Source organism: Sinohyriopsis cumingii, chromosome 8 (assembly GCF_028554795.1).
Source record: "Sinohyriopsis cumingii isolate HCF-2022 chromosome 8, ASM2855479v2, whole genome shotgun sequence".
NCBI lineage: Eukaryota > Metazoa > Mollusca > Bivalvia > Unionida > Unionidae > Sinohyriopsis > Sinohyriopsis cumingii.
This window is the reverse complement of record NC_142968.1, coordinates 3,746,629-3,774,192: the sequence shown is the minus strand read 5'-3', so window position 1 is coordinate 3,774,192 and position 27,564 is coordinate 3,746,629. Positions and strand designations below refer to the sequence as shown.

Genomic DNA, 27,564 nt, shown 5'->3' with positions numbered 1-27,564 from the left:
ACGACTTCAAAAGAAAACTCTGTTGAAGCAAAACTGTTATTTGTATTTATTCATAGCCAAGAAAATATTAGTAAATATCTCAAAATGTGTTGTTGTTTTTTTTAAATTATTTAACGAAATTTTTACAAAGAATAAAATCAACCATGGAATAATGTTTTCAGTGAGTGATGACTTTGTAGTTATTCTGAGAAATCTTGACTCCAGTCTTCATGGTGCCATCTCCTATATCAGGACCAGACTGGTGAAATTACCAGTTCATGCATGAAGTCTATATGAGGCCAGAGTGGACTTGATGACCAAATCCTTAAACAAACGTTACATATTATGGCAACATAAATGAAAGAAAGTCCGTGGTAAGGAGAGGTGACATCAGAGGAGAGCCATCTACGGCTGATGAGAGGTAATATTACAACAGTATCCTGTTCCACTTCCGAAACCGATGTCACTTCCCATGGGAAAACAGACCTGGGATGGGTCAGGACACTCCATATAACACTTTTGTCCTAGTAGGCTGCCATCTGGACACGTTAAGTTCTGAGCTTCTGCAAAGACAGAGGTAAAGTGTGACGAAATATGTCGACCATCCCCATACTACGTACTTAAAGCCTTACCCATCGGTTCGATCCTTGTGGAGGGATCAAATTGGAACATTTAAAGATTATTTCCACGCTCGAATTCTCTATCTCAAATGATGTACGTTATTCGTTGTGTTATGATAAGATGGTCTAAGAATATAAAATAAAGAAGCGAAATTGACAAGTTTAATCAAACTAAAAGGTCTAGCACACAATATAAATTAAAAATACCTAAAAGCGGCATTATACATGAGTGGTGAAATTACACTGGCAAATTTTCTGCACATGTGAATAAAAATATCATATTTTGACCGTCAACATTTTAGTGCTACAAAACTCATCGAATTTTCAGAACATGTTAGCACTAATTCCGTCGGACCCTAGTCGCACGAAATATATGCATCTGAAATTCTAAAACCATAAAATTATTACTTTGTAATCCGCCATGTCCTATCCACTAGTGATTGGGAAATCCCCCAACGAACGTCAAACAAAACCAAAAATCACAAAATAAGCATTTACTCTGTAGGCAACAAGCTTAGCAAGTTTCACCATAAAACATCACAGCTAAGCACTTTTCGATAAGAATGTTTCTAAGCCCCTAACACCTGGAGACAGATGAGCTTTCTAACGTGATATTCAGTTCATATATGATCCGGAAAATCCTTCTACACGTACTAAGTATAAACGTTTTATCGCACTTACTAATTTTATCATTAGTGTAGCTAAACTTGTTGAAATAAAATGTAAGTGAATCAAACAGGCACGTTAGAGAGACCACAAAGTTAACTGATGATCAAGATAAATTGTTATCCACTGTGCGTTACGCTGGCAAGTAAGGATTGCCGAATAATGTCTGCATTAAATTTTGAAAAGCACAAACCATTGTAAGCCAATTATCATTTTTGTTAACTAAATAGGATCGTATATTATTTAAAACTGAATAGGATTTAAGCAATGACCTATACTATCTCAGGTTCTTTTACAGTAGCTCATTTGGTCATAAATCATTTTTTATAAACATGCATACAGGATACATTTCATTCTCTTATTTATTATTTATCCAGAAATGTTAAGTTACAGAGTCAATTGGAATATATGGCAGCTGTTGATTTTTCTAAAAATGAAAGAGAAAGAGACGGTGTCAGGCTCGTTGTTGATTAAGTTAAGTGTGCTACACGTGGAAAAAATCTCACTAGTGACATATATAGTATACTTGGTTGATGAATGAATTTTACAGCAAGGTAAATATATGAGGTGTGGCATTTCATTATTAAGGACAGAAACCGACTGGATTGAACTTTGTTGAAGTCTTCCTGAAATTTCTTTAATTGTTCCATACTAATGCCTATTGTTCTGTATTTCTTTCAGTGTCCACATGGTGTAAATTATCTTGACTGTTTGATATCTTATCTCTGATCTTTCTCTTACATTTCCTTATATATATATATATATATATATATATATATATATATATATATATATATATATATATATATATATATATATATTGTTTACTTGTTCACCCCATGTATTGATGTCTTCATAATTCATATCCAGTGTCGTGGTATTTCAGAAGCACTACGTGGCTTTGTTTTTAAATTGTGCTGCATATAAACACTTTCTTCAAACTTTATAACAAGCCCAAGTAACTCATACTGCTTTTCCTGCAACTCCTAAAGCAGCTGCTGCTACGCTCAAAGCAGCTGCTGCTACGCCCATTACTCCAGCAACGGTAGTCATGCTAAGTTCTACACAGTGCGATATTATAGAAGTTACTTTGTTTTTCTAACATTACTAAGGCGTTCAGTCTCAATGGCAAAATAACATTTAATCTTATTAACGCTTTTCAACATAAAACATATTCTTTGCATAGTCTTGGCAGTAATTTTTTTTTGTTCTCCATTTATGGAGTGATACGTTTGTCAGATAAGAGTCCATAATATCAAGTAATCAAAATACTGGCTAAAAAAAACTGGATTAATCACCAATTTCTTCAATGTCAATCTTTGACGGAGAATCAATTATAAAGCTCGTCAGTTTTGTGCACGCACATGCTGTCTGATACAGCGATAGAAGAGGTTATTGTTGCATTGAAAACTGTGTTGAAAAGGAGTTTTCATTCAGTAATATTTGGTAGGTTTTTCATTGGCATCTACAGCATCGACGTTTTCTTCTTCGGTATTAGTTTATTGTCATAGAATAAACATTTTCCAATTTCCCCAATCGATGGTTGACCGATTGATGTTTAATACAAACGTTTTTTTCGAAAACATGCTGTAGACGAATGTATGCGTTGTGTGGTAAGAATAGCTTAAAATAAGTTTTGTTGTTGTTTCAATCGACAATTATTTCTACAAAATTTAATCACAAAATATCTGGAACTGGATTCCTTTCTTCTTTATGATAGTAACTAGCATAACAGGCTGTCGTTGAGGCAATATTTTTTCGGACGTACAATGTAAGCACCTGCAGTCGTTGTATACATCAGAATGGTTGTGGTTGAGGTATATACTTTTAGGCTGACATTGTAACCACCTGTGATCACAACATTAGCATGGCTTTTGGGATTACAAGGTAACCTCAAGAGATCTTTGTATATGTAAGCTTCAGACTTAAAATAACAATGCCACCTATCCAGCAATAGCCCATTTCATGCAGACTTTGGTGAACTTCGTAATTTGCTCGGAATTTTAATCACGTGGTGGGTGGTCAGCTGACCGTAATAGGTGGTGGGCAAAATATGGCTAACGCTTCAGCATCAGCATCAACTTCTGTAACTACTTCAACATCGTTTATCGAGTTGAAAAATGCATATTCAACAGAGATGCTGCCGCAGATATTGACGAAATTTAATATTGGAACCATCCTGTCTTATTTTCTGGAAACCAGGGCGGATTTCAAACCCATACGAGAGAGTAGCTTTGAGCTGTTTACATCTGGACGTGTACATGTGAGTAAGGAAACGGTGTCGAAGTAAACAAATGTAATCCTGGCAATCAAAGAGCAAGTTGTTCAAACTATTTCTGTGCATCCGAAACGTCACTATAATAAAATGCGTTTCATATGAGTTTATCAGATTTGTTTTTGAAAGAGTGTCGATAATTTACATAAAAATTTCAATCGTTTAATTAATTTTATTTCTGAAATATTTCTGAACAACAATGGACGCCATTTTGTTATGTACATGTGCCCACCAGCGTTGGATTGGCTGGAGTATAAAGTAACTCGGGAGGTTATTCGGATAATTACGGAGCAACTCGGTTAAATTCGGTATGAAATGGGCTATACATTCACTTGTTTGAATCATCTTTTGTCATATTCAGTTGGTGCAGATTTTTCATTTTAAGTCTTAAGACTTTTCCGCTTTCTTTTCATATTAACACATGTTTTGTTCCTAACTCAACGTGGATCTTTGTTCCTTTTCGAGAATTCTATTTTTAAATTTCAGTCAGACATTTTTTATCAATGCTTTTACTTTTTCACCTTTACTTTCATTTTTTTAAAAATACAAGTAAAAACAAACATTGTTTTAAAGCTATTTATAAATTGATTAACACTGTATTTTATCAAAATTTAGCACTTGGTGAGTGATTTCCAAGCTTTTTTTGGCCGCGACCTTAACATATATTGCTTTCTGAGCCTGACGACCCCGTTTCCACAGTTTAAAAAATTGTGCCACCCTTAAAACAGGTCGCGACGACCATCCACGGTGCCCCATAACGTCCTCTCGAAACTGGTTTGGGTGGCGACCCGGGGGTAGGGAACCACTGCATTATGTTAGACCCATCTTAAAATTGTATTGAACGCAACAGTGGTATATTTTATAAGTGCATTTTAAGTGCATTGAAAATAAAATAATGGAACAAAAATAAAAGAAACAGGATTCACTTAAGATGCAAACAGCAAGTATCATCAATTGATACAAACATAAATTGGAAAGTAGTACAACATATTTGACATAAGTAGTAAATGGGGTCACTTTAGGGACAATGGGACTTAGCATTAAAAAACACCCTGGGTCACTTTAGGGACAATGGAAATTTAACATGGAGAAAAATCGTGGGTCACTTTAGGGACAATGGGAATTTAACATAGAGTTTGGGTCTGTCTAGGGACAAGGGAAATTAACATGGGGGAATAGAGTTTGGGTTTGTCTAGGGACAAGGGGAATTGAATATGGGATTTTTTTATTTTTTTTAAAATTCAAATTTAAATTTAAATTTAAATTTAAAAAAGGGGTAGGCAATTGAAAGGCTATCTCTTTTCGAGAAATATGGCTGGCCCTGAAAAGGGGTTTATGTTAATGTATCCATTAACATAAAGGGCACCGCATTGGTCTTCTTCTTGTCCTTAGGCTGCGTTTCACTGTAGGACCGTAAATCAGGACTCTTTTGAGGCATCCTTGTCTTTCTACGTAGATCCTACGTATCCACAGACTGGTGTTTGTCCTGTGGACAACGGTCCACTTGGATCGGACATACATGGGTATGTCCGTCCGGAACATCATGGAAGACACAAGCGTAGAAGATTGCACATCGGTCCACATCTTGAAGCGACGAGAACAGGTGAATCAATGCACTGAACTGCGCTTATTTATAGGTAGAGGTAGGATTGAAACGGATTGAGTTCATTCACCAATCCAAACACGCGTTACAAAATTCAGTCAGCCCGCATCCAATCTGAAGAGATTAGTCTGTGACGTCAGTTGGTCTATATAGATTCGCTAGCGCTTGTGTGCAGTCAATCTATGCGACAGTGATTCAACATGACGGAAATTCAGAAAACGATCCATTGGGGTGCACCAGCAGGGGAGACTGCCCAAGGGAACCCGGACTTACTTTCAGAAGAGGTACATTGGGATTTTGTGGATTTTCTTACCTCGCAAGAATTTGTTCCGGAACCTTCGTCTCATTCTTCATTACCGCAAGTGGAGAATTTTAGACAGAGACAGAAAGAAGAATTGGAGAAATTTATGCAACGACAAAAGGAAGCAGAACAAGCTTTTCTCCTACAGCAACAGCAACAGCAACAAGAAGAGGTAAGAAAAAAAAACAACAGCAACAACAGCAAGAAGAAGTAGCAGCAAAGAAACAAGAGGGTGAAAATCAAACGGCTACGGCACTGTTGGACATTTTATCGGAGTTAAGAAGTCTGAAACAAATGTATCAGACTTCTTTATCACGACCGAAGAGAATACGACCTTCCCGAGCTAAACACGCCAACCCTGTGACTAAGCCTATCGTACCACCCTTAGTGATTTCAACCCAATCATCAGAAGTAGGCCTTGGCCGTGGCAAAGGCTTAAGGCAGTTAAAGTTGATTGGTTAAACTCACTCCTACACCATAAAGAAAAAAGGCCCTTTTCAGGGCCACCCACATTTCTCGAAAAGAAATACAATTTCAATTTGCCAATAACTCAAAAATAAACCCCAACCATTTTACCCTTATAGTACGTGTCTGTGTATGAGTGCGTGAGTGTAGCTTCTTATTTTAAAATCAAAACTCAAAGACACTTACCTTATATCATTAATGTATTCTTTTATCCATTTTTTACAATCCAATTCACAATTCACAACAGAACACTTCTTCTTTCTCCTTGTTTAGTCTCTCTGTTTTTTGAATTTCTTCACCGTTTTTTCCTCATTTTCTTCCCTTCTTCTTTTCTTCTCCTGTTTCTTTGCCTCTTGTAAATAGAATTGTCTTCTTTCTTCCTCTTCCTCTAAATATTCCCTCTCTTCTTTCGAAGAATCCCTCTCTTCTTCCAAAGAATCCCTCTCTTCTTCTGAAGAATCCTTCTTTTCTTCTGACTCCTCTTGTTTCTTTTTTGGGCAATCTGGAGACCAATGTCCTTTTTCTTTACAATAATAACAGGTATCTTGACTTTTGTCTTTTTTAGCCCCTGTTTTTTTTTCTTTTTTGACGGTCTGGACACTCTGAAGACCAATGCCCTTTCTTCTGACAGATATAGCAAGTATCCTGACTTTTATCTCGAAAGGAAGGAGAGTAGTCCGTAGGCTGGTCTGAAGAGAATTTTCTAATGACCCCTCGCAAAGCTCTGACGAAACGTTCCATCTGGGTAGTCTCTTCCATCGTTGTGCTCGGTTTGAGAGTGAAATGAATAGTGAAAGGACAAGACACACACCCTTTTATATACGCTGGTTTGTCATGACTATAAATTAGTCTATGGTGTTTAAACTTGAGTCATTTGACGTTTTGCACTCAAGATGAAACGATCCTATTCATTCGAGAAGAAAGAAGAAGAAGAAGAAAGTAAGAGGCAGAAACGTGATCTATCGCCTCGTACCAGGGCTGAAATCTTGGCACAAATTCATGCCAGTGATTTTGAAGAGGACATGAGTGAACCAGAATCCGAACCCTCTAAACCAAGTTCACCACCCTTAGTCAACCCTGAAAAGTACTATTCCATTCGAGAGACGGAAAAGCGCTCCTCTAGAAAATTTAGAACCACGGCTTACACCTACACGGTGAAGTTTAAAGATTTCAAGGCCGACGTACCCTTGGAGAAAGCAGAAGGGTTTATCATCGAGATGTGGGATTCTTTGCTCACCTCACTCAAGCGACAATGTCAACCCAAAGAAGACGATCGCTTGACACTATCCATAGATCACGACGGTTTGAAATCCCCTGTTTGGATCGAGTTTAGCAGACCCGCAGAACTAACCCCTTCCAAAGTCATGGACAAGATTCAACACGTACAACAATCTAATGACCAGTTTGCCATCACCGATGGTAAAGCCACACTGAAAATGGCTCACGTCTCTCTTCCTCAAGGGACAGGACGCAAAAAGGTCCTACTGGTGAACGACCTTCGCAACACCAAAACAAGTCTCGTCCGAATTAACAACCCTCAAGACCAGATGTGCTTAGCCCGTGCCATCGTGGTGGGACGAACCTATGCCAACAAGAACGACACGGTAGAATGGAAAAGAACCTGGGAGAACATTCGAAAATCGAACCGAACCAAACAACGAAACGAAGCAGAACTCCTGTTGCAACAAGCTGGCCTGTCCAAAGACACACCCTGTGGCATTCCTGAGATGCAAAAATTGCAAGATGCCCTAGCTCCACGCTACACCTTGAAAGTGCACCCTCAAGAAATGCGCGGGTCTCTGTTGTTTCGAGGCCAGGATTTTAAGGACGGAAAATACATTCATGTTTATCATCACGATGACCATTTCGATACCATTACCAGTATCACTGGATTCCTGGGATATGTTTATTATTGTGAGAAATGTGACTATGGTTATAACAATCGAGAGCAACACAAGCATTGTGGATGGAAATGCCCAGGATGTTTGGCTTCTCCACCCTGTCTGAGCGAAGAACCAGTGCCTTGTTCGACTTGTCTGCGCACGTTTGTCAGCCCTACCTGTTACCAACAACATTTGAAAGCACAAGGTTCACAGAATAAATGTGCTTGTCAACTCCTGAAATTGTGCCCTACCTGTGGACAAGGCATACGTACCAATAGTACCAAGGCACACGTATGTCGAGGAAAGAAAAAATGTCACATTTGTCACCACATCGTGGACTTGGAACACGAATCTTACGTGCAAAAATACCAACCCCCACCAGAGAAAGAGGACGGCCACAAGAAGAAAGGCAATTTCATCTTTTTCGATTTCGAATGCATGCAAGAGACCGGCATTCACATTCCTAATTTCTGCGTGGCTCATCGAGCGTGCGAGAAGTGCATTCAAGAACCTATCTTCAGTCATTGCCCTCACTGCAGCAAGATTCCTGGAGGGCGTGAAAAAATCTTTCGAGGACCCAACACGTTAGCCGATTTTGCCCAATGGGTCTTAGACCCCATCGACAAGACGTGGAGCCAAGAGGACATCGAACGTTACGGAGATTGTCATCGTCATGCCACAGTGATGGCTCAATTTCTCCGGATACGATGGACAGTTTCTTCTCAGATACTATACGGAACAAGGCACCGAGCGTCCTAAAGTGACTTTGAATGGAGCCAAAATCATTTTCATGCAAGTGGGACAAGTGCAGTTTAAAGATTCGATGAGTTACTTGGCCATGCCTTTGAGCCGAATGCCTAAAACGTTTGGAATGACAGAAATGGCTAAAGGGTACTTTCCACACTTTTTCAATACGGAAGCCAATCAACACGCCGTTCTACCCCATTTACCTCAGGCTCACTATTACGACCCCGACAACATGCGTACCGAACAACGAGAAGCTTTCTACGCTTGGTACCAGGCTCACGCCTCGGACCCTTTCGACTTTCAGGAAGAAATGCTAAAGTATTGTCGTTCCGACGTGAACATTTTACGATGTTGCTGTGGAAAATTTAGAGAACTGTTCATGGAACACGGAGGAGTCGATCCTTTGAAAGAAGCTTGCACCATTGCCAAAGCGTGTTCCTTAGTGTATCGACAACGATTCATGCCTGAAAACACTGTGGCTGTCATCAGTCCTCAAACGACCTACTTTCTCAAACGTCAATACTCGGTCAAAGCCCTACGTTGGTTACATTACTTGTGCGACAAGGAAGACAAATGGATTCAGCATGCCCGCAACGGAGGAGGCGAAAAGACCATCGGAACGTATTCGGTCGATGACTGGGACTTAGAAAACCCCAAGATCGTGTACGAGTTTAACGGTTGCTTATTTCATGGATGTCCCGTCTGTTACCCTGACCGTGACACTAAAAATCAGTTTTTACAACGAACCATGGAAGACTTGTACCAGGACACTTGTCAGCGGCGCCTAAAGTTAGAACAGCAAGGATACCAAGTGGTGGAAATGTGGGAACACGAGTACGATCACCGTATGAAAACCGATCCCGAGTTTAAACGCCTCGTGGAAAGTTACCAGTTCATGGACCCGTTGAACCCGAGGGATAGTTTGTACGAAGGAAGGACCAATGCCACCTGTTTGCTGTACCAAGCCGACGAAGAGAAAGGAGAAGAAATCAGATACTTGGACGTGTGTTCGCTGTATCCCTACGTGTGCAAATATTGTCGCTTTCCCGTAGGGCACCCGCAATTGCTGACGAAACACATCGACCTGAAAAACATTCGACAATACGAAGGCTTGATCAAGTGCAAAGTTTTGCCTCCCACGAACCTCTACCATCCCGTCTTACCTCACCATTGTCAAGGCAAACTGATGTTTCCCTTGTGCCGTACTTGTGCCGAAACGTGCAACCAGGACCAACCTTGCCATCACAGCCAGGAAGAACGTGCCTTGACGGGAACCTGGGTCAGCGTAGAATTGTTCAAAGCTCTGGACATGGGATACCAACTGTTAGAAGTGTACGAAATTTGCCACTTTCCCAAGACACAACAGTACCACAAGGGTGACCCTACTCAGAAAGGCATTTTCGCCGACTACGTGGATGCCTTTTTGAAACTGAAACAAGAAGCCAGCGGCTATCCTTCCTGGTGTCACACTCCCGAAGACCAAATACAATTCAAAGAGAAATACTACGAACAAGAAGGCATCTCTTTAGACCACATCGAAAAAAACGAAGGCAGGCGATCGTTTGCCAAAGTGATGTTAAATTGCTTGTGGGGTAAAATGGCACAACGACCGTGTTTACCCAAGACGGAATATTTGACAGAACCATCCCGCTACTTCCAGATGATTCACGACAAAACCAAATACACGTGGACGTCGTTCGAGAGGATTTGATCTTGGTCAATTACGAAGAAGATCTGGACTTTGTACAAGACGACCCTTTTGGAAATGTCATCATTGCGGCTTACGTGACAGCTCATGCTCGCTTAAAATTTTACGAAGCTTTAGAACTGTTAGAAGAACGCGTCCTGTACTTTGACACGGACATTTGCATTTAAATCCATCACCCGATTCAACATCACCCTGACATCGAAGGAGACCGTTTAGGAGCCTGGACAGACGAGCATCCCGACGAGAAGATTCTAAGTTTCGTCAGTGGCGGCCCCAAAAATTACGGCTACGAATACCGGGACAAACAAGGAGAAGTGCACACGACGTGCAAAGTGAAAGGACTGACTCTGAATCATCGTACCAGTCGAGTGGTCAACTTTGGGGTATTGAAAGAAGCCTTGCAATCGGGAGAGGATGGAAACTTTAAAGTGACCACCTATCAACCGAACAAGATTGTACGTTTACCTACTCACCACATCGTCAGTCGACCCTTGGAAAAAGTCTATCAAATTGTATACCAGAAGCGAGTGCGACTTCCCAATCACTTTACGTTGCCGTACGGTCACGTCGGTATTGGTCTGTATATGAAAAGGAACCCTAGGCAAGATCGATAGTTCATTGTTCATTGAAGTAACTTACCATGTCGTTAACGAAGAAGAAACCAGATTGGTTTGGCTTGGACCCAAGAGGTGACCCAGTATGCACGAGAGTTATTCAAGGAAAAAAGCTACTTTTCAACCCGTGTTAGTGACGGTGCCAGAAGAACCCGTCACCCAGGACGGGACTGTCGTGGACAGGCCTGAAAGACCCTTTCGGGAGGACAGTTGTGTGACCTTACCCCCTACTATAGAACTGGTTAGAACTTTACCCAAAACATGTGGTTGTTGTACAGACACTTGTTTTTATTCCACGTTCATGGTTATCATGTGCCTTTTATTCTTGTACTTAAGCCTTTGGCTTTTATGTATTTTTGTCTTTCGTATTCATGTTTGAAAAAGAAACATTCAATAAACGTGTTGTGAAAAAAGTATATAAACTCTTGTCTTGTCTGTTTTCGTGTCACAAGTGACATTTCTCACACCATGGCTACCTCTGCTGTCTCTGCTCCCTCTTCCTCTACTGTCAAAGTCATCGACGAACACTTAGATCGTGCCAGTTGGGAGGCTTTGTATCATCGCCATCCCTTTAACATGCTCATTGCTGGACCTAGCGGTTCAGGCAAAACCGAATTCGTCAAACGTTTGATCGAACATAAACATCATTTGATCGATCGACCCCCTCAACGAATCGTGTGGTGTTACAAAGAGTGGCAATCGGCGTACAGCCTCTTGCGAGAAAGTCAAGGCGATTCCATCGTGTTTGTGGAAGGCATTCCTAAAGAAGACGACGGTATCGTCTCTGACTCCCGTCAAACCCATTTGGTCATTTTCACGCGCAAAGGGCATCACCGTAATGCCAGTGTCGTTTACATCACCCAAAATTTGTTTCAACAAAGTAAAGCCCATCGCACCATCAGTCTCAATGCGCATTACGTGGTCTTGTTTAAAAGCCCTCGAGATAAATCGCAAGTGCAAGTCTTAGCCAAACAGCTAGGAACGCCTTGGCTGACTCAGGCGTACGACGATGCCACTCAAACGCCACACGCCTATTTACTCGTCGATTTGAAACCTACGACTCCCGAGGATTTGCGATTTCGTACCCACTTGTTTCACCACTGGTGCCAAGACGGAGGGCCTGTCCTGTACACGTCTCCGTCCTCGACTTCATTTCACTCCACATAAAAAAAAGATCTATAAAAACCTCAGACCCTTTTTCGTCTGTCTCACTCTCAGTGCGAACATGACGTCCCTTCAGTCGCATCTTCCCGTCAAATTGATTCGTGCCTTGTATGGCATCAGTCGAGAAAAAAATCCACAAACACGAGCTCGTGTCTTAGAAGCTAGTCTCAAAGAAGTCTTACGATGGTTCACGGTGACGGCACGTCAATTACTCCAAGGAATCATTCAGATTCCTCATCAAACCAAACGCTTTTTTGATCGAAACAAAGTCGCTTAGGTCCAACTGGCCGATCCCCGCATCGACACTCAAACCAAAAAACAAATCATTTTGAAACCTGGAGGGAGCGGTACTCTAGGAGGGGTCATCATTCGCTCACTCTTAAGATGGGATCCTAATGCCCCCAAAGTTATACCCAATACAAAAGTCCAACGAAGCCCCAAGAAGAAAAAGACCAGGTCCCCAAGGAGAACTTCTCCAGTGGCAGGACCCTCCTCTGACCAGACACCACCACCCCGGAAAAAGAAAAGAAGCCCCCAGAAAATGAAACAGAGAAAAAGTCCCCAGAAATAGAGAAGTCCACAGAAAACTAGTCGCAAGAGAGGCACTTCGGCCAGGACGCAACCTTACACTCGCAAACCACGACCTGCCACGGCGGTGACTTCGTCTCCGGCAGCCTCACGTTTGTCCACTTCTCCGTTAATGACACCAAGAACTGAAGAGTACTTGGAGACGTTGATCACACCAAGAACTTCTCCGTTGATGACCCCCAAAAGAACTTCCCCAGTGGCAGGACCTTCCAATTTAGTGGCAGTGGCTGCTGCTCACAAAGTACCTTCTCCCAAAATCAAAGTTCAAGAAAGATCGGGCATGTTACAAGGTTTACTGGATTTCTCCAAGCAAGAACTGGCTCGATTTAGTCCGTTACGTACCTCTGCACGACGTGTCATGCCTGTCCTCAAACTAATACGACGTCAAGACAATCAGTGGCGACGCGTTCCAGTATAAAAAAGGCCTGTGACCAAGTCGGGTATCAGTGTTTTTTGGTGCTCCTGAAGACTCAAAGATGTCACCCTCCAGAAAACCCCAAGGAAAGAAAAGGAAAGGACTGCCACCACGTTTAGCCAAACATGGGGACATGTTATCTGTCCTGTCCAAAGCTTCTCCACCCCTACGAAAAAAACTCATTCAAACGGCCTCCAAAGAGGTCATCGATACCGTGTGCGAATGTTGTTTGAACGTTTTGAAAGGCACGATCCCTTTGTCCAAACACGAGAAACAATGCTTAGGCAAACATCGTCACGTTCTTCGCCAAATGGTTCAAAAGAAAATTCCCATTCGTCAAAAAAAGAAGATGTTAGTGCAACGTGGAGGTATTTTACCTCTCTTGTTAGGCCCCATACTGAAAGGAGTCTTGGGAACCATGTTGGGAGGACTGGTGGGAGCAAGATAAAAAGGCCTCGGAAGTTCCAAGATCTCAGAATCGACCCCTGACAACCCCATGGAAGGACGAAAACTAGCTTTAGTGCCTTACAAACGATGGATGGAATACCATTGGTGACAAGAACAACACACCCCGCATTTACCTCCCAGTCCCCATTTGAGCGAGATGTCCCAGTTACAACACGAATTGCAGTCCTTGATGGATCGCCAAGATTTGTCCGAAACAGAAAAATCGCAAAAGTACGGTCAACTCTTGCAACGACTGCAACTCTTTCACCAGAAAGCTTTAGACGAAACAGCTCTACCCACTCTGAAAGATTTTAAGACCTTGATGAAAAGTCCAGCACCATCACCAGTACCAGTACCAGTACCACCAGTACCAGTGACCAAGACAGAAAAAGGAAAAGAAGAAGAAGAAGAAGGGTTTCAAACTCCACCAGAAAAAGTACGCAAGTTAACAACACCACCTACCTCCAGAATTGGATGGATTAAAAGGATGATGGCCACCCCTTCTTCATCACAAGAGAAAAAGAAAGTGAAGACAGAAGTGAAGACAGAAGTGAAACAAGAACAGATATCCCCCGCTCAGACATCCTCCTCCTCTTCAACACCTATTGCCGGTCGCACACGCAAAGCATTGCAATCCAAGAAAATACCCCAAGAGAAAAAGAGTAGCATCCTCCAAGAGTGGGTGCCTTATTAACACATCAACCAACACAAAAAAATGGAAAAAGTCTTAGCCAGCATTTACTACGATCCCTCCCATACTGCAGGTTACGCAGGAGTTCAAAAATTGTATCGTGCTGCCAAAACGCAACTGAAAAGTCTCCGTTTACCTCAAGTGCAACGATGGTTACAAGAACAAGCTACCTACACTTTACACAAACCCATTCGACGCAAGTTTGCCAGAAGTCGCACCCGAGTGGAAGGCATCGATCATCAATGGCAAGCCGATTTAGCCGATGTCTCTCATTTGGCCAGCTACAATCGCGGCTACAAATATTTGTTTTGTGTCATCGACGTCTTTTCCAAATTTGCCTGGGTCGTGCCCTTGACTTCCAAATCGAGCAGCGAGTTAGTGCGAGCCCTGCAACGGGTGTTGAAACAAAGCGGTCGTCACCCTCTTCGATGGCAAACGGACAAAGGTACCGAATTTCTGAACCAAGCTTTCCAAAAAGAATTAAAGAAACGTGACATTCATTTTTTTACCACCGAGAATCCCGAAACCAAAGCCAGCATCGTGGAACGTTTTCAACGCACTTTGAAAGAACGCATGTGGAAATATTTTACGCATCACCACACTCTGAAGTACATCGACATCTTGCCGCACCTGGTGCAAGCGTACAACCAATCTTACCATCGAAGCATCGGACGTGCCCCGCAAGACGTGACTCCCGACAACGAAGTGCTGGTGTTTGAGCGTCTGTTTGGTACGTCCCCGACGAGGGCTGTCCCCAAGAAAAGTGGAGAGTTGGCCGTAGGAGATTGGGTGCGCAATGACAAAACCAAACGCACTTTTGACAAAGGTTACTTACCTAACTGGACGACCGAACTGTTTCGCGTCACTGGACGAGTGCATGGCCGTCATCCTGCCGTCTGTAAATTGGAAGACATGAACGGAGAAGTGCTCAAAGGAACGTTTTATTTGCCCGAGTTACAACGTGTCACCAAAAAAGAAGACGACGTGTACGACATCGAAAGCATTCTCGAACGCAGAACCCGTAAAGTGGGCAAACGACGTGTCAAAGAAGTCAAAGTACGTTGGAAAGGATATCCGCCCAGTTTTGATTCTTGGATCGACGCTTCGCAAGTCATCGACTATAAAAAGAAGTGACCATCATGCCTTTTCACACAGACGCAGCTACGTCGACCACTCCTCCTTCACCCAGTTCTTCTGTGCAAGATTTACAAAAAACAACCCTTGTGGGTGTGGTGTGGAGAACGTGTGCCTAAAACGCAAATCGTCTTTTTCTGCCAAATCTTCGTGGTGTATTGTGTCATCGGGGCAGCCATCGCCAATTTGAGTTTGCAACAAGGAGACAAACAATTGTGGACCATTTTATTGAGCAGTTGCATCGGTTACCTACTTCCTAATCCCTCCCTGAAATTCACCTCGAACGGGAACCACGGGAACCTTGTGTCCAGTGCCAGTGCCAGTCACCACTCCAACCACAACCAGAACCCCATTTTGGGCGGAGACACGCCTCTGACGTCCACTAACCCCTCGGACAGCCACAGAACTCTGGAATTATGAGTCACCAAAACCAATTTTACTTAACCTTACCCAGTGACAGTTCCATGGAGGTGTTTCCCAAGAACACGTTGTGCTGTTACACGGCCAAATTACCTCAAGCCATCCCCTTAGATCACGAAGCCCATTGGGAAGTGGCTTTAGTAGAAATGATTCACCCGACCCAAGTCCTCAATGTCCGTCCCAATCAAAATTTTTTTGATGTGGAAGTTCATGACGAACAATTGCAACAGTGGATGGATAGCAATATCAAATATGACAAGAAAACCCGTACACAAAAGTACACCACCTATCACTTGTTCATTTCCCCAGGCTATTATTTTAGTGGTCAACATTTGGTCAGCACCATAGCCTCCAGGTTTAATGTCGTGTTTCTGAAAGCTTTGGAGCATGTTAACAAAAGTGTCACCATGGAGTACCACAAAACAGCTCGTCGCTTCTTGATGAAATTTGAACGGAGTAAAATCCTGTCCATTTTATTTTGTCCTGAATTGTATGACATGTTGGGCGGAGACATGAACCTGAGAATGAGCATGATGAAGAAAAGCGAATTACCCATCGTTTACGACAACGAGTCTTTTAGCAAGTTATTTCGTGCCCCGGTAGAACTGAACCAAGGACTGAATTTGATGTTTGTGTACTCCGATGTGGTGGAGTATAACGTGGTGGGACACACCTCCGTACCGTTACTGCGTGTCATTCCTTTCAAAGTGGATTCTGCCACGAACACTGACGAGGAAGGTGGAAACACTTACCACGTCCACCGCGAATTTGTACATCCTCACTATTTGCCTGTCAGTAAGTCGTATTTGGACACGGTCAACATTACTATAAAAGGAGATTTGGGACAAAATATTCCATTCACCAAAGGAAAAGTCACGGTGAAACTCCATTTTCGAAAACGGTTTTCTCACGATTCGTAAGTCATGTATCCAGTGTACCGAGGGGTTGCTCGACAGCGAGGACACGGTTTAGGAGATATGTTAAAATCGGCCTTTCGTTCGGTGGCCCCGGTGTTGAAACCGATGGTGACACGCGGATTGCACGTCTTGAAAGATGCGGCACTGACGCAAGGCAAAGAATTTCTCCAAAATGTCATCATCGACAAACAAAACCTTAAAGAAGCCTTCATGAGGGCAGGCAAAAATGTCTTGCTACAAACGGGCAAAGACATTTTGGGTCACCGAGAAACACCTATAAATGCCCTGCAGGCTACCGAGTCAGGCATTCAGCAAGGACAAGGCAGAAAGAGACGACGAAGAAAACACCCTTTCACCAGACTTCAAGCGAGAAAGGCCAAGAAAAGAAGAACCGTTCGAGACTTAGACGTTTTCGATTATTGAGAAAAGAGACAAAAAAATGATGCACCGAGAATCTTGCGCTTGTTCCAAGACGGAACTGGATCTGTTTGCCATGCCCCCCACGATGATGACGATGGAAGAATCCCAGTGGGTGGAATTTCACCCCGTCTCCTCACTGACCGATTCCGCTCCCATCGAGTTTGAAATCAAAGGACAGCCCGAAGATTACATCGATCTGAATAGCAGTTACTTGTACCTGAAAGTCAAAATTCTAGATAAGACTGGAGGTGCTATAGACGATGAAGCAGTAGCTCCCGTCAACAATTTCATGCATTCCTTGTTCAGTGGAGTGGACTTGTACTTGAATAACAAACTGGTCAGTAGCAGCATGGATACGTACCCTTATCGTGCCTACCTGGAAAATCTCTTGACGTACGGAATAGATGCCAAGAACACTCATCTCAATGCCTGTGTGGTATGGGAAGCTGACGAACCTACCAAGTTTGAAATATTGGAAACTGATGAAAAGAAAGACAACAATGATGGATTTCTAGAACGAAGAAAGAGAATCACGGGAGCCGACACAAGTTTAGAACTAATGGATCGTTTGCATTTGGACATGTGATTGCAAGAAAAGTATTTGCTGAACGGGGTGGATGTCCGCCTGAGACTGAATCGTAGCAGTGCCGCTTTCCATTTGATGGCTGATAGTGACGGTTACAAAACCAAAATCCTAGAAGCCAGACTCTACGTACGCCGTGTGGAAGTGTTACCTAAAGTGGGAAACGACATCAGTCAGACGTTGAGCAGAACGACCGCCAAGTATCCCATACGACGCGTGGAAGTGAAAACCTTCACCATTCCCAAAGGACAGCGATCCATGATCGAAGATCATCTGTTCCAAGGACAGTTACCCAAACGTTTGATCGTTGGTATCGTCGAGAATACAGCCTTCAACGGAGCTGCCGAAAAAAATCCTTTCTACTTTCAACACTTTGGCGTGTCCAAAATCGAAGTCAGTCGCGATGGCAAGACCTTGTGTACCCGATCTTTCGAACCTGACTTTACCAAGAAGAATTACTTGAGATCGTACTTGTCCTTGTACGAAGCCACCGGACAGTTAGGAACCAATACCAGTCACGGTATTACGTACGAGGATTATGCAGGAGGCTACGCTTTGTGGGCTTTCGATTTCACTCCAGACCAAGGCAGCGACGAGGGACATTTCCACCCTATAAAATCCGGCCAGATTCGTGTGGAAATTCAGTTGAAAGACCGAGACCCTGATGAAACGGTGAACGTCATCCTGTATGCAGAATTCGATAATACCATAGAAATCAACAGTTTGAGAAAAGTCATCCTAGATTACTAGAAACCATGGAAGACTGTTATCCCTCTTTACCTAGTGGAGAAACTTTTAGTGTTGGATTATTGTTAAAAAATGTTAGAGTTGTTGTTGTTTAGTGTTAAGTTATTTTTGAATAAAAAATGTTGTGTTTTGAGAAAATTGTTTGATGTTATATTGTTGGATTATTGTTAAAAATGTTAGAGTTGTTGTTTAGTGTTAAGTGATTTTTGAATAAAAAATGTTGTGTTTTGAAAAAAATGCCTTTGTCTTTTGTTTAGCTATAAGAATGTTGGATTGATGCTCTTTCATTTCTTACTATCCCTCTCATGACACTCACTAAACGTTGCGACTCAAAAACCGTGTGGGGGATGTTTTCCTTCACGTCCGCGCTTTGACTTTAAGAACCGGGTTGTTTCCAGTCTAACCATCCATTGTCGACTCATCCTCCTACGAAGATGTGCTCCAAACTAGCTAAGCTCAACGAAGCCTACGTGAATTTGCATAGGGTCAGACACAGTCTGATACCGAAGCCAGAAGAAATAGAGAATGTGAGAATGTTAAAAATCACTGAAGACCTGATAGAAGAGCTCTTCAGAGAAGAAATGAACAGGGAAAAAGAAGAATGGACAGAGGAGTACAGACTTCAGAGACAGCAGCAACAGCAGCAACAACAACAACAACAACAGCAGCAGCAACCTGAAGCTGACAGAGGTTTTGTCGATTGTCGTATCGACACCAAAGAGTTCTTCTTCTCTTTTCGAAGAAGCAGACCAATCGCCAGAAAGTCTATCCTCAGAGGACATCGCATTCTTAGAAACTAAAAAAGAATGCCATAGCAAACAAAAAAAAAACAGCCCTTTTCAGGGCTACCCAATACTCTAGAAAAGAAATAACAATCCATTTGCCAATGTGTGTAGGTAGAGTAGTGTGAAAATAAACACTAACTCTTTTTTAAAAAAATGTGAGGGTATGTGATCGTGTGTTTGTGTTTGTAGGTGCTCAAGTAAGTTGGTATGGATAGTAGATTAAAATGATGTCATTTTTGGTGTTTGAGGTGTATATTTGGGGTTAGATTGGATTGCTTTGCGTACGTGGATAGTCTATTGAAGTGATTTATAAAAAAATTTAAAATAGTGATGGGTAGCATAAAAAGTGAGTGAGTGTTTCTTTTAGGTCCGAGCGTTGTTGTTTTTGGTCATGATGTAGGTAAGATCAATTTTATATTTTTAGGGGGATGTTTTCCTTGACGTCCGCGCTTTCACTATAAATTGAAACTCGTTCGGCAGTCCAACTACCCTTGTTGATTGATCAACACCAAAAATGAACACGAGACTGGAGAAATTGTTGGAACTTCATGTGCATCTGGAATATGCCAGGCGCATATTAAATGAACTGGCCGCGGAAGCCAATTTAGAGGAGGGAAGGATAAGAGAGGAGGAGGAAAGAAGAAACAATGAAGAGGAGGAGAGAAGATATAAAGAAGAAGAGGAAAGAAGATACAAAGAGGAGAGAAGATACAAAGAAGAGGAGGAGGAAAAGGAGAGAAAAAGAAAAAATTTCAGAATCCCAGAAACCGAAAATTGGGATTCTGAAGCCACATATCCTGCCTCTGCTCTCTCCCACAAAAAGGTAAAAAGTAACTGGGGGACAAGATGTGTATGTGGCGCCAGGCCTGGAAGGTGCCACCATTAACCAGGTGTCCATGAAGTTCCAAAAAAACAGCCCTTTTCAGGGCTACCCAATACTCTAGAAAAGAAATAACGATCGATTTGCCAATGTGTGTAGGTAGAGTAGTGTGATTATAAACACTAACTCTTTTTGAAAAAAATGTGAGGGTATGTGTTTGTGTGATGGTGTTTGTAAGAGCTCAGGTATGGTTGTGTGAATAGTAGATTATGGGTTTCTTTATTGTTTATTTTGTGTGTTTGTGTTTGTGTTTGTAACTGCTCACGTAAGTTTGTGTAAATAGTAGATTATGGGTTTGTTTATTGTTTCTTAGCGTATGTGGAGAGTATAGTTTTGGTTTTATTATATGAAATGAGAAAGTAGGGGATGTTTTCCTTCACGTCCGCGCGTTGTTGTTTCTTTGGTCATGATCTAGGTAAGATCAATTTTATGTTTTAGGGGGATGTTTTCCTTCACGTCCGCGCTTTCACTTTAAGAACCCACAGTATTCGTCGTTCAAACCATTCTACAAAGAAGATGGCTTCTAACCAAATGGACAAAATGCGAACATTGCAAGACGTTTTAGACAACTTAGGAATGATGGAGCAGATGTTAATAAGACTCGTTGAAGACCATTATTCCTATAGTCCCCATCGTGTAAAGATGGATATTAATAACTTAAAAAAGGTAAAGGACAAGATTAGTGGTGTAATGAAAGAGATAAAGGAGGAGAAGGAGGATGAAGAGGAAAGGATAAGAATAAGCAAATGGAACGAAAAAATTGAAAAAGAAGAAGAAAATGAGAAGAGGAAGAAAGAAGAGGAGGAAGACAAGAAGAAAGAAGAGGAGGAGAAAAAAAGAAAGAAAAGAAGAGAAAGAGTGTAGGAGAGAAAATAAGAAGTTGGTGGAGGAAAAGAAGAAATTAGAAGCAGAAGAAGAAGAAGAAGAAGAAAACCCAAAGGCCCTTTTCAGGGCCAGCCATATTTCTCGAAAAGAGATTGCCTTTCAATTGCCTGCCCCTTTTTTAAATTTAAATTTAAATTTAAATTTAAAAAAAAATCCCATATTCAATTTCCCTTGTCCCTAGACAAACCCAAACTCTATTCCCCCATGTTAATTTCCCTTGTCCCTAGACAGACCCAAACTCTATGTTAAATTCCCATTGTCCCTAAAGTGACCCACGATTTTTCTCCATGTTAAATTTCCATTGTCCCTAAAGTGACCCAGGGTGTTTTTTAATGCTAAGTCCCATTGTCCCTAAAGTGACCCCATTTACTACTGACATAGAAGAAGTTAGACAAAATGAATGAAAAACAAATCAATTAAAAAAATCAAATTTTTGTCAGTATAAGATCAGTTAAGATCATTGATAAAACGTTGAAACATCAGCCAAAAGTAAGAGAAAAAATTACAAATAGATTAAAGTCTAAAAAAAAACTTATTCGTAACAAATTGTAATAGCTGCCATTGGCATAGTTATAGTGATAACAATAACTTTATGATCAGGCTATACAAAAATATGGTAAAAAGTATTGTTTTTCATTGTCTGTTACATATCAACATCATCACACACCTACTCCACCTACGCCTCCTATATCGCATAGATCTCTAACTCTAGGTAAATACTTTTTTGTCAGTATTATTATTTGACTTTTCTAAATTGTCATGTGCCAAGCGTTGTTCGATGTGTATTATTAAAATTACAATTATATAATCGCGTTGTAATATGTGTGTTCTTGAACTTCCAAGTATCTAATCGCGTTGTAAGATGTTTATTATTGAACTTCCAAGTATCTAATCGCGTTGTAAGAAGTATATTATTGAACTTCTAAGTAACTAATCGCGTTATAAGATGTTTGTTATTGAACTTTTTAGTATCTATTCGCGTTGTAAGAGTTTCCATTTTTTGAATTTCTACATGTAAAATACAAATCACATAAGAGCTGATGTTTTGATTTAACTTTGCAATACCTTCATCTGTTAAACAATTTTAGTTTGTCTTCGCTTTATTCATTACATCTCTCTCTCTCTCTCTCCAGCATTATAATAAATACGGTCTACGTAAACAATCCTTAATTTAGCGACTCTAGAACTCTATTATACAAGTCATCATCAGCTTCTGCTACAAAGCTAATCAAACGCTTGTCTACAATACGAACCTAAGGCACGCAATTTTTTGGTCATAATACTAACGTGCTCTTAATACTGACTTATAAGTCTAATGCACCAAAATACAAAAAACCACGATACCGTGCTGATAAACAATGTATGTGACAGAATTTTCCGGATCATCTATATGAACTAAATATTTTATTCCCGTTATTCATTTGGGTTGACTTTACAAAAGGCCGAGAAACATTCTTATCAAATTATGTTTATGTGCGATTTTCTATGATGAGAATTGCTATGGTATTATATCCTAAAAGTCATCATTTTGGGGTGTGTGGTTTTGTTTAACAGTTCAATGGTTTTGAATATCAGAACACATCATGATTTGTTCTAGCGATACTCTAACGAAATCAGTGCCTTAAAACTTGTAATATGTATTATGGTTTTAAAAGCTTTAAAAAATGTTGATGGTGGCTGTGAACGTACATCTACTCAAAAATGCTAAAACTTATTGATTTTTTTGTTGTTGTTGTTTTGGGGCTTAACGCCATTTTTCAGCACACGATAGGCTATACATGGCGGCCAGTATTAATGGTGGAGGAAGAACCCGGGAAAACCCCGGAAAGAACCACCGACCCACGAGAAGCTACTGGCAAGCTTTCTCACATACCCACATTGGCCGAAAACTTATTGATCTATTCATGTACTAGACGTTGATAGTTATTCATCATCCAGTCATCCATTTAACACGAAATAGGTAGCCATAACATGTAGTCCAGAAAGCATATTTATTCTGCCGTGTTCCTTGCTTTACCATACCTCAAAACCCTTTTATTTGAAACATAACATTGCACATTTTTTATTCAATACTAAACTGTCAATATTGCCACATTAGAAGCCAATATAGAACAACCCACAAGATTTATAAAATAAGAAACCATTACAGAACACGCAGAATCTGATAACGGTAGCAAATTACGTTTGAATCTATCAAAAGTGGAAGATAACTTTCACGCTCCTCATTGAAAAGTTCTTTGACTATATTCTCTAAGGTAATACTAGTTTTATAACAATTTCATTTAAACTCATGTAATAATATTACCTCTAATGAAACGAGCTTCGTTTTAAAATCGTGTATTTAACGTTCAGTCGGGTACTTAATTATATAATCGACAAAAAATGAAACATTGAGAGGAAAATGCTCTCTAAATAATATATCAACCATTCTAATACGCATTTAAACGAATTAACGAACCATGGAGATAATCGCATATCAAGATGAAATGTTCTTCATGCTTACTGTCACGGTCTCTGGTGTAACACGCGGTTAAACGAATTACCTAGGTAAGAAGGAAAGGTCAGATGAAGGCGACACTAGTCACATACTACCTGCCACGCACTGTAGGCTTGCACCACAACTATTACTTGTCACTCATTTGTTTGATTTAAAATATATACACAAGTACTTTTACGCAGTTAATGATATTATCTAATTTATGACGGATAGGACATAAGAAGGTGAGAATGGTTTCATGTGAATTGCTTGTGTCTGTAAGCTTGAACAACGCAGTTAAATTACGGTAATTGATTTAAATAATTAGAGTTTTTCGTAATTAACGAATTCTCAAACTCATAAGAATAGGTCATATGACCTAGCGTGAGTGGTCTGATAGTAACCGTCACTGTGTGAGTTCTTGCATATAAGTATAAAATCTTAAATGAATAATTAATTACAAACTTAATGAATTTTTTAGCGGTTACCCGCGAAGCTGTTTGTATCGAGATAGACCCTTTCGTACAAAAGTGAGTTTGTGCCTGACTCACGATTGAAAGGATGCGGGTTTGAATTCTACCGTCGGACCAGCCTGAGTGAGCTACTGTGGTGTGTCCTTGGGCAAGGCACTTTATTCCAATCCGCTCCGCAATAAATAACCTACTTGTGTTGCTGTGCCGCAAAGCACCCAAAAAGGAAACGAAACTAAACAGAGTGCGTTTTTGTGAGCCGTTCCCTTGCCTGAGATAGCAGAGAACAAAGCTATTGTTTCCCGCTGCATTTAAGTAGTTTCTTACCAAATATTCTCAGAATGAAATACCCTTTTTTTAAAAAAAGGATTTTCAGACTTGTGCTTATAGTTTTAAAAAATGTCTCAACGAATTACTCAGAGTTTATTTTCTATCTGGAACTTTAAATAGAGATTGAATTTCAATTACAAATAGTTTCCGTTGTTTTCCAACGTGCCGTGCCAAGGGAGATAATTTTTCTATGGAAACAGGACACATTAATTACATAATTCAAGTCTTGAAAAGAACAAACATCACCTTACCTGCTACATGTACAACCCTTGATGCTTGCAAAAGACACAACACTAGAAAACACAGAGAGACCTTCATTTTGCAAGACTGTAACATCTATGGGGTGTTGTATTTGCATAACAATTTTATATACAATCAGAATGTAAACGTTTTACAAAACAGTCAACAAGTCGAGTTATGTTGACATTTTGACGGTCATTTACATTGCAACCCATTTCCCTGCCAAAGTTCCGTTAATTTTTGCTTTCCCATTACGACACAATAACTATGATTTCACTCAGTATTCTACCTACACCATAAAAGAAAGTTCAGTTCCTTTTATGCTCTTGTCTAGTCTTCCAAATATAAAATGTATCATTTAGAAGGGCTAAGTATGGAACTGTAAGAAAGGCAAACGTCAGAAATGTCTGGATGCTTCTGGTGTCTTTTTTGCGTGTTCAAAAGATAAGACGAAACAATCCATCAAGGAACAGCGCAGTCTTGACAGTTATTATGACAAATGTATGTTGATAAATATGTTAAAGCAGTAGTGATATGATTTTATATTCATGTTAAAACTGACAGGTTGGAAGACAGCGGCATGGATATGAAGATATGTATGTAGGTATATAATACGGTGTGCACAGACAGACAGACAGAACAGTCAGATAAATATAAAGATATTAACATAGCTAGAAATAAGCTAATTTTACAGCAAAAGATCAAGTTAAGTTTTGTTTCTTGTAAATCGTTATTGATTACAATAAATAAATAAACAAAGGATCGCTTATATAACAATGACTTTACATCCCGAATAGTACTCGACCTATATTCACGAGACTACTCTATTAGATTACTCTATGGTTTAAAGATAATACAATAACCCGACCAAATGTGAGCTTGTATGTGATTTGATAGGTCTCCTAAAACAATTGGATTTTGTATCTACAAACACAAGTATCTGAGAGACGTTGATCCACCCAACACCTTTTATTTACGACTTTTTTGTTCAGGTTATCGTGTTTCCGGCAGGTGAAGATACTGATTCATTCGTCTTCTTTTTAACACTTAATTTTGTTTTCAAATTCTCAACTGCTACAGTAACTGATTTTCTCAACATTAGTTCAGCAAATATATGGAATGAGTAATGACAAGTTACAAAACATTTCCATTTCAGCATAACAATTATATATTATACAGATCGTGTTCATAATTAAATTAAGAAGATCTTCAAGGATAAACACTGATATTATTTATGTTTTCGATGCAGACTGGAACTTGTGTAGTTTCGTCTGGTTGGTTGAATACCAATGATAACGTCATGAGAAAGTATACTTCAATCATCCAATCAATCATAACATCCTATCCCTGAAGCTAGAAACGCATCAGTCACGTGACAAAGACATACAAAATTCAGATAACAACTATTGCAAAGCGAAGTAGTGGTGAATTATTTCCATGTTTGGAGGAACATGTCTAGTAGCCGGACAGCAACTGCCGAGAAAACTCATCCGTCGGAGACAATGTTGTCTCTGTGGACAGGTACCATGGTATAGTGTACCTTCCAGACAGATTCCAAGAAAATGTAATGGTACATTTGAAAACAAAGAAAGGTTTTCATTACCCTGGTCGGTCATGGTAACACACAAAATAGACGTATCAATCATTTTTATTGCTTTTTGTTGTGATTCATCAATCTTTCTTGTAGAATTTTTAAGTAGCACATAAATGGTTGGTTGACGATACAATTTTTGATTTTTGAAATATCCGCATTTATACATCATACGTTCGTATATCCGTGCAAATGACAAAAAGGTATTCTGCAGAAAATCCGTACACGTGGGCAACGCGTAGTAGCAGCAACAATAGTAATAGCAGTAGTAATTGTAGTAGTTGCATGCATGCATTCAGATACGTAGGTACAAAACTTAAGAGTGAAGAATTGAAGGATCGAGGTCGACATCGTATATCCACTTTTGAGTTTTTACACGTATGTAAAATACACTTTGTGTGTATGAGAGAGAGAGAGAGAGAGTGTGTGTGTGTGTGTTTGCATTACCTGAAAATAAATGCACGTTTCCAGTAATACAGCAACGAAAAGGCAATAATTTAGATTCATATTTTAGCTTCGAAAGGCAAACGGACGACTGGTACAATACTACATCAATATACCGTACTAACAGAAATGACACCTTGTCAAAATAATAACGATTTTGTACGTTACTTAACAGACTGTGTGGATGTGTTTGTCATTTCTTTTGGACAGCTGTCCAACATGATGATTTCTAAGTTAACTATTAGCTAATTGAATGTTATGAATGAACTGACCGATGAAAGATTACAAAATAATAACTCTCCAGATCAAATGTTACAAGAAATATTAGCATGAACAAAAACCAAAAGCTTATAGTTCCATCACAATACGTACGAAAGGGTTGATCGAGTGGATGAAACTAAGGTAATCTTGAGAGGAAAAGTTAATTTAAAGAGTTTATTTGGGACCGACCATTACAGTTTATCAAAGGGGGAGGTGAGAGGCTGGGAATTTTTGTTTGAAAAATATTTGCTCTAATTAGCCTGAAAAAAATCTCCTTCTAATTTGTAAATAAATTTTTTTTAATAATAATTAGAATAATTGAAAAAGTAATTTATCTTACCAAAATAAATTGATTCACAAGACAATCCTTGACATCCCCCAATTTAAAGAAAAAAGAAAATAATAATAATAATAATAATAATAATACAAATGATAATTAATTAATTAATTATTTGATCGGCCCTAAGAGGTGGAGAATCAAAGGTAGTTTGAAGTATGAATTAGAGGTCTGGTAGCAATATATATATGTTCTTAAGAAATCGTGGACCCGTACTAATATGTATATCAAAGATTTCTCAAAAGTCAATATGCTATCTATCTCTCCGTGTATAATGTTATGTAATTTGTATCATCAAATATTTATACTGAGATGATGAAAGAAAATTCTTCAATATTGACTAGACAGGAGGTAAGTATATCTGAATATTCTCTCCTACGAACTATTTCAAAGTTACGAGCATAATTATATCGAACATCTGAAGTTCTAATAGTTTGCAAAGTGTATCCACATTTAAAGCTTCGACTACAGTGATTCT

At 40.1% G+C, this 27,564-nt stretch overlaps 1 long non-coding RNA gene across 1 annotated transcript; it reads right to left on the bottom strand.

Moving 5' to 3' along the window:
• Positions 1–34: 34 nt before the first annotated feature.
• Positions 35–24,632, bottom strand: LOC149792871 (uncharacterized). Its single transcript, XR_016422651.1, has 2 exons — positions 24,465–24,632; positions 35–542 (listed from the first exon to the last, which is right to left on the bottom strand). It is a non-coding gene; the product is annotated as an uncharacterized LOC149792871 (long non-coding RNA).
• Positions 24,633–27,564: the final 2,932 nt, after the last annotated feature.